The sequence below is a fragment of the Eschrichtius robustus genome, chromosome 10 (genome assembly GCF_028021215.1).
Source record: "Eschrichtius robustus isolate mEscRob2 chromosome 10, mEscRob2.pri, whole genome shotgun sequence".
NCBI lineage: Eukaryota > Metazoa > Chordata > Mammalia > Artiodactyla > Eschrichtiidae > Eschrichtius > Eschrichtius robustus.
In genome coordinates, this window is record NC_090833.1 from 72,868,259 (window position 1) to 72,877,314 (window position 9,056).

General features: G+C 38.5%; 1 pseudogene; it reads left to right on the forward strand.

The window, feature by feature from the left end:
- The first annotated feature begins 5,542 nt into the window (after positions 1–5,542).
- LOC137770542 (V-type proton ATPase subunit E 1 pseudogene) lies at positions 5,543–6,150 on the forward strand (annotated as a pseudogene).
- The last annotated feature ends 2,906 nt before the right edge of the window (positions 6,151–9,056 follow it).

Sequence of the window (9,056 nt, forward strand, 5' to 3'; positions counted from 1 at the left end):
TTACCTTCTCAAAGAACCAGCTTTTAGTTTTATTGATCTTTGCTATTGTTTTCTTTGTTTCTATTTCATTTAATTCTGCTTTGATCTTTATGATTTCTTTTCTTCTGCTAACTTTGGGTTTTGTTTGTTCTTCTTTCTCTAGTTCCTTAAGGTGTAAGGTTAGATTGTTTATTTGAGATTTTTCTTGTTTCTTGAGGTAGGCTTGTATAGCTATAAACTTCCCTCTTAGGACTGCTTTTGCTACATCCCATAGGTTTTGGATTGTCGTGTTTTCATTGTCATTTGTCTCTAGGTATTTTTTGATTTCCTCTTTGATTTCTTCAGTGATCTCTTGGTTATTTAGTAACGTATTGTTTAACCTCCATGTGTTTGTGTTTTTTACGTTTTTTTCCCTGTAATTTATTTCTAATCTCATAGCGTTGTGGTCAGAAAAGATGCTTGATATAATTTCAATTTTCTTAAATTTACTGAGGCTTGATTTGTTACCCAAGATGTGATCTATCCTGGAGAATGTTCCGTGCGCACTAGAGAAGAAAGTGTAATCTGCTGTTTTTGGATGGAATGTCCTATAAATATCAATTAAATCTATCTGGTCTATTGTGTCATTTAAAGCTTCTGTTTCCTTATTTATTTTCATTTTGGATGATCTGTCCATTGGTGTAAGTGAGGTGTTAAAGTCCCCCACTATTATTGTGTTACTGTCGATTTCCTCTTTTATAGCTGTTAGCAGTTGCCTTATGTATTGAGGTGCTCCTATGTTGGGTGCATATATATTAATAATTGTTATATCTTCTTCTTGGATTGATCCCTTGATCATTATGTAGTGGCCTTCCTTGTCTCTTGTAACATTCTTTATTTTAAAGTCTCTTTTATCTGATATGAGTATAGCTACTCCAGCTTTCTTTTGATTTCCATTTGCATGGAATATCTTTTTCCATGCCCTCACTTTCAGTCTGTATGTGTCCCTAGGTCTGAAGTGGGTCTCTTGTAGACGGCATATATATGGGTCTTGTTTTCTTATCCATTCAGCGAGCCTGTGTCTTTTGGTTGGGGCATTTAATCCATTCACGTTTAAGGTGATTATTGATATGTATGTTCTGACCATTTTCTTAATTGTTTTGGGTTTGTTTTTGTAGATCCTTTTCTTCTCTTGTGTTTCCCACTTAGAGAAGTTCCTTTAGTATTTGTTGTAGAGCTGGTTTGGTGGTGCTGAATTCTCTTAGCTTTTGCTTGTCTGTAAAGCTTTTGATTTCTCCATCGAATCTGAATGAGATCCTTGCTGGGTAGAGTAATCTTGGTTGTAGGTTCTTCCCTTTCATCACTTTAAGTATATCATGCCACTCCCTTGTGGCTTGTAGAGTTTCTGCTGAGAAATCAGCTGTTAACCTTATGGGAGTTCCCTTGTATGTTGTCATTTTTCCCTTGCTGCTTTCAGTAATTTTTCTTTGTGTTTAATTTTTGCCAATTTGATTACTGTGTGTCTCAGTGTGTTTCTCCTTGGGTTTATCCTGTATGGGACTCTCTGTGCTTCCTGGACTTGGGTGGCTATTTCCTTTCCCATGTTAGGGAAGTTTTTGACTATAATCTGTTCAAATATTTTCTCTGGTCCTTTCTCTCTCTCTTCTCCTTCTGGGACTCCTATAATACGATTGTTGTTGTGTTTAATGTTGTCCCAGTGGTCTCTTAGGCTGTCTTCATTTCTTTTCATTCTTTCTTCTTTATTCTGTTCCGCAGCAGTGAATTCCACCATTCTGTCTTCCAGGTCACTTATCCGTTCTTCTGCCTCAGTTATTCTGCTATTGATTCCTTCTAGTATAGTTTTCATTTCAGTTACCTCTGTTTGTTCTTTAATTCTTCTAGGTCTTTGTTAAACATTTCTTACATCTTCTTGATCTTTGCCTCCATTCTTTTTCTGAGGTCCTGGATCATCTTCACTCTCATTATTCTGAATTATTTTTCTGGAAGGTTGCCTATCTCCACTTCATTTAGTTGTTTTTCTGGAGTCTTATCTTGTTCCTTCATCTGGTACATAGCCCTCTGCCTTTTCATCTTGTCTGTCTTTCTGTGAATGTGGTTTTTGTTCCACAGGCTGCAGGATTGTAGTTCTTCTTGCTTCTCTAAATAAGATTTTATATATATAAAATATATATGTATATATATTTTCCTGCAAGAGGAAAGACCAATGAACACACTAATTGAAGTTCTCTTTGTTTGCCAACTTTTTATTTAATTGAAATCAGCATGATTCCTTGTCCCCCCAGTACCTCAAACAATTGCTGGCATGTAATAGTGCTAATTACTTGTATGAATGAATGAATGTTCTAGTGAGATGTGACATTTTCACCATTTCCATTCACTGTACTCTAAATCTTCCATTATTATCTATATTCAAGTTTCCCATTTTCTATGAAGGCATGTTTCTTCTTATTCTTTAACTCAGTGGTTCTCTTTCTTTGAACCTTGGCATGTACCATATTTACAACTTATTTGGCTTTACATTTTTTTATACACCTAGAAATTACAGTAATTTAGTTTTATAAGCTTCTGGGAATTTATCATGAAGGCAAATTAAAAAACATTAGGGAGACTCTTTTGGAGGATGCTCGTTGCATTGCCATTTTTAAGAGTGAAGCTGTTGTGTCCTGCTTTACCAGTTTAAGAGTACAAAATAAGGTCAAATTTCCTGTAAACATTCACATCCAACGAACCTGAGCTGCTGTGCTGCTTCCTCTTCCCAGACCTCCTCTCTCAAGTTATGTTCAAGGTCTCCAGGAATATTTATTTAGTCCAAAGTATTTGTTATTATAACTTCACTGAAAAAGACCTGTAAAAAATCTATTTACCTCATCAAAGGACCTGTTCTCTGTGGCTGATACTGCTGTCACTGTGATATGGAGTTACTTCTGAAAATACGAAGTCCAAAATCATGACCTTGAACACTGCTGGAATCATCATGACAAAGAAGGAACCCAGCTGTTGCCAATTTGGCAATTGTTTCTTCGTGTGCAGGGAGAGAAGACACTTCTTCCTATAATGTGTTTGCTTTACATCAAAGTAGGTATTGGTTCCCAGACGTTACAATTCTTAGTGACCGGCTCATTCAGCGCATATACCCAGCTGTTATTCTCAAGGCACATTATAGTGGCTGTGCCAGTATCAGCCAAACACTGCAGAACCAGCCCTTCCCTACAACATTCTAGAGCCTGAGGTTGGCCTCGTTCGCTAGTACAGAGTATCACATTTTTTTTCTAGGAGATTTTCTCTTGGGACACCTATACTTTCCCATGAAGGCAGATTACATTAACATTAAACTTCCTAGGGAAAGATTCTTCTTTTTTTTTTTTTAACATCTTTATTGGAGTATAATTGCTTTACAATGGTGTGTTAGTTTCTGCTGTATAACAAGGTGAATCAGCTATACATATACATACATCCCCATATCTCCTCCCTCTTGCATCTCCCTCCCACCCTCCCTATCCCACCCCTCTAGGTGGTCGCAAAGCACTGAGCTGATCTCCCTGTGCTATGCGGCTGCTTCCCACTAGCTACCGGTTTTAGATTTGGTAGTGTATATATGTATATGCCACTCTCTCACTTTGCCATAAAAAGAAATGAAATTGAGTTATTTGTATTGAGGTGGATGGACCTAGAGTCTGTCATACAGAGTGAAGCCAGTCAGAAAGAGAAAAACAAATACCGTATGCTAACACATATATATAGAATCTAAAAAAAAAAAAAGAAAAGAAAAATGGTCATGAAGAACCTAGGGGCAGGACAGGAATAAAGACGCAGACCTACTAGAGAATGGACTTGAGGACACAGGGAGGGGGAAGGGTAAGCTGGGACACAGTGAGATTCTTCTTTTAAAAGACTTGTTGTCCCTACATAAAGTTTTAGAGCACCTGGCTTTGTGGGAGAGAAGTGCTGCCTAATTCCAGCAATTACTTGTATTTTAAATCCTAGAAACTCATACATTTTAAAAAATCTGCAATATTCTTGGGTGGGTTGCTTGCTGTTTTATGTTGTAAACTGAAGTGTCACTCATTTTACCCTCCCCAAACCGAGGTTCTCTCTAAGATAACTGATATGTTCACCAAGGAACTCCTAACAACTTTTATAGGATATTTTTCTCTCTTAAAAATTATAGACTGCCTCACTGAGCACACAGCTACAAGGTGGAAATATTCAAAGGTCTAAAAATAGAATAATGACTAAGAAAAATGGTTGGTATACTTATTCAATTGGACATTATGCAGGCATTAAAATCAAGGTTATGAAGACTATATAAATATATTAAATATGCCTATGAGTTGCTAAATGACAAAAGCAGAGGCAAGTCAAAAACTTGTATATATACTTGTATGTTTGCTATATATGTATGTATCTATTCCTAGTCTCCAAGATATATAACCACTCTGTCATGCCCTTAATTTTTGGAAGGGTATACAGTCCATTGCTGGAAAGTCTTAAATGATCAAATACACACACATTGGCCAGAGAATGGTGCAATACAGTTCTTTGCTTTTTGCCTCAAGTCATTTTTAGGTTCATTATGAGTTCATTTGGATGGAGATCAAGGAGTCTATTGTGTCCCGGCTGCTCTCTTCTCCCCCTCACTTAATGTCCCTTTGTCTTTACCCTTTGGCTATTCCCTCATGGTTAGGCTCTTTCCTCTTGGCCCTTAGAATCCATTCAGTTTGTTTTTTCATAAAGCTGGTGTGTGTGTGTGTGTGTGTGTGTGTGTTTGTGTGTAAGTGACACAGGTCAGTCCTGCCTCATGGATAGGCATCCACAGACAAAGAAACCTTCTAAATAACTAAGAGGAAGGGGCTCGTAGAATGTCATTGTTCTCTTTGTCTCTCTTCTTCTTCTATTTTGCTAATCTGATCTGAGTCTCATCATGAGATGACCACTTGCTTTTCTTTAAAAATGAAGTGATGCAAGAAGGAAACTCTACCTACCTATGTTTAGGAGGATGGGACCAGAAGGGAATCTTACCAAAAGATTTATGGTGCTTTTATTAGAGTGGCGTATTGCATTTAGTTTTTTCCCTAATTTCCAAAGTGCATATAATGGGTTATAATACTTTACAATATAATAAGGAATTATGAAAACAGTGGATGAAGACACTTCTTAGTTTATTGATTAGGAAGTTGAATTCCAGTTCAGGTAAGTGAGGTGTCCAAGAAAAACTAGTGAGTAGCAGAACCAGGACTAACACCAGGGAGGAGCTATATTCTTGTGGAAGGCAGATAAGCATTGATGACACACCTAAATTCTTAAAATGGGTCCACCATCTTCCAGCTGCATTACCTAGGGAAGTCTTTTGCTCTTGGAGCCTCAGTTTTCTCATTTATAAAATGGGGATAACTGGTTGGATTGTGATTTCCACAGGCTTTACACATGATAGCACATGTTAAGTACATAGCACAGCAAAACAGAGGAGGCCTGAAGCCGTGCCAGCTTTCCTCTCCCGGTTGCCAGCTGCCCGTATGAGGCCTGAGCTCCGGCCAGTTGCCCGCCTCTTTGCGTCACTAGCGCCATGGCTCTCAGCAATGCCGATGTGCAGAAGCAGGTTAAGCACACAATGGCTTTTATTGAACAAGAAGCCAATGAGGAAGCAGAAGAAATAGATGTGAAGGCAGAGGAAGAGTTCAACATTGAGAAAGGTTGTCTTGTGCAAACCCAAAGACTGAAGACTGTGGAATACTATGAGAAGAAAGAAAAGCAGATTGAGCAACAGAAGAAAATTCTGGTGTCCAACTTGATAAATCAAGTGAGGCTCAAAGTCCTTAGAGCAAGAGATGGATGATCTTATCACAGACCTACTAAATGAAGCAAAACATAGACTCAGCAGAAGTGTAAAAGATGTAACCAGGTACCAAGTACTGTTGGATGGAATGGTCCTCCAGGGTTTGTACCAGTTGTTGGAGCCCGGAATGATTGTTCGTTGCAGGAAATAAGATTTCCCTCTGGTGAAGCCTGCAGTGCAAATCCGTATGTACAAAATCGCCACGGAAAGAGATGTTGATGTCCAGATTGATCAAGAGGCCTACCTGCCTGAGGAAATAGCCGGCGAGGTTGAGATCTATAATGGGGATCGCAAAATCAGGGTTTCCAATACTTTCAAAAGCTGGCTGGACCTCATAGCCCAGTAGATGATGCCAGAAGCGCGGGGAGCCTTGTTTGGTGCAAACGCCAACAGGAAGTTTTTGGACTATGCCTGCGGGAGGTGGTGTCCATCCACCGCTGTGACGTGGACACTTCTGACATTTGAAGAAACAAGATGACCTGTATAGCTTCCTCCTTGCTGTTCTCATATTCTGTATTTATCAGTGGATACCCTTTATTAGCTAACGCCCCTGGCTGATTGGTAGCAATGGGAGAGCTTCACTTAATACGATCAGGAAACCTTCCTCTAGCTTATCTGACAGTAACACAACTTCCCGCTGGTTCTGCAGCACGAAGGTGAGGGGTCAGATGGTGGGTGCATGAATGTCCCCGAGTCTCCTGCTCTCCTCTGGTCCAGCGTCCAGCCTACAGAGGGGCGGTGTGTGGTGGGCTCTAGGGTCAGGTCACCGCTCTTTGGATTTCAAGTGCATGTGGGGCCGCATTCCTTCCAGCAGTAGCAGCTTCGCTGTTAGCTGTTTGGGCCTAGAAGTGTTTGTCTGTAATATGATTTAAGATCTAAGCCATGAATATGCTCTGTTTATTAAAACGAAATGCATACGTGGAAAAAAAAGTATGTAACACAGATACTGTCACATAATGGGTAATCAGTAAATGTTATTTCCCTTCCTTGCCAGTTGCTCTGTTACCTGGTGCAGAGCCTTACCAGTGTACCAGCCAGCATCTTCTCTTGAGTTACTGTAGTATATTATGTTTTATTACACTTGTATACAATGCCATGTGTTGTTCACATGTTGAAGTCCTAACTGCTAGTATCTCAGAACGTGACTGTATTTGGAGATAGGGCCTTTGAAGAGGTAGTTAAGTTAAAATGAGGTCTTCAGGGTGGGCTTTAATCCAGTCTGACTGGTGTCTCTGTAAGACAGGGACATTTGGATACATGGAGAGACACCAAGGATGCATGTGCACAGAAGAAAGACACTGTAAGGAAACAGTGAGATGGTGGCCACCTGCAAGCCAAGGAGAGAGGCCTCAAGAAAAACCCCAACCTGATGACCCCTTGATCTTGGACTTCCAGCCTCCAGAACTGTGAGAAAATAAATTTCTATTGTTTAAGCCATGCAATTTGTGATATTTTGTTATGGCAGCCCTAGCAGAGTAATACACCTTCTATCTTTACACAGAAGCTAAGCTGCTTGAGGGAAAACTGCATTGCACTCATTTGTAATCAGAGCAGATAATCAACAATTTCTTGATGAATACTATGATTTTTATTAAGGATAGATTTTTATTAAGGGTATGATTTTTATTTGTTTTATATGTCTTTGATGTCTCCCATGGAGGCCCAGATATTGAGGTTACTGACAACTATAACGTGATGATGAGGATTATATATGATTTTTTTTTCTCTTGCAAATAGCGACGAGAATTGTCCCTTTTATGAAGTCATAGGAGTAAATGCAATTAAAGATGAAAAGATTATTCCTGGTTGCCTGTCTAGACATAGGAAGAGAGAATTAAATCTTCAAATGTAATTTCTGAAATGAGGATTAATGACCAGTAGTACATGATTCCCTCATATGCTCATGACCTCATGTTGTTTGAGACTAAATGTGAGGGCTTCTCACTACCTTTGTATTAATGAATATGACTGAGTTATTGTAAATATAGTTAGGATATAACATTAACTTGTCTGTGTTGGAAGTTTGCCTTGTATTTTGCAGAGGATCAAAAAAACAGGTAATCATAAAAGAGAAAGTCGAAGGGTTTTTTACTGAGTTTTAAAAATTACATTTGATTCTCATTTTCTGGGTATGGAAAATATGGGAGAAAATGAATTATCTTAATTACTTTATGGAAGGGACATCAAGAGATGAAAAAATTTTGCAGGGTTTTCAATGTTTGCTAAGTCTGAGAGCTCAGAGGAGAATTTAGTGATAAATGAGAAATCATCTGAACAGTAAGATAGCAAGTTTATTACTGGGAAAAATGCAGAAAATAGTTTTTAAGGAAGTGGAGGGGGTTACTTGTTTTTGAGCCAACATGATCTTTGTTCCCTTAGCACATACCTGTATACACACATGCATACACAGAAGGAATAGTTTTCTAATGTCTTGTCATTATCATAATCTACTGAATAATCTTTGGATGTTAATTAAAACCTCTGGCCCTCATTCACACATCTACAGATAAAAGGCATTAGAATACATAATCTAGAAAAACTCTAACATACGTTTCAATTCTAGCATTCTATGACTCTTCTGTATCTGGAGGTATGGGAAAAAAGGGAGGGGATGAAAGTGATGTCACTGAAGGAGGCTACTGTTTATACTGGTTCTGCTAGTCTCCTAAAGACAGTCTCTGCCACAGGTCATTGACTGGCTTTTGAGGTCAAACACCAAGCCTTATGCTTCAAGATGACAAGGTGCTATTCACTGCTGAATTTCCAGAACTAGAAGAATACCTGCAACATAGAAGACAGTCAAAATACTTGTTGGAAGAAGGATTAACGTTTCCAGTGCCATTCTGAATCTGTGTGATCTATTATAGGGTTAACCTGCCCATATTTTTCAGGGTCATGTTGACGTATGTCTACTCAATTATTAGACATATGATTAGAGGACTAGAGAATTAGAGAAACATAATCACATGTCGCTGCTAAACTAAACAAAATGATCTGAAACAGCAGCAAAATTTTAAAGAATGTTTTATTGTTTTCTTCTCACATAGAAAACCAATAAACTTTGTTTTATCCTTCTTTTCCATCCCTTCCTTTTTTGTTTTTTGTTCTTATTTATTTTTTATCATAATATACTGTTATTAGGAACAAGATGTATTTTCTGAATATAAACTCCAGAATGAGTTTACATGAGGGCAGGGCCACTGTCTGCCTTTTTTTCATGGACCTAGCAATGCAGACTCGCAAC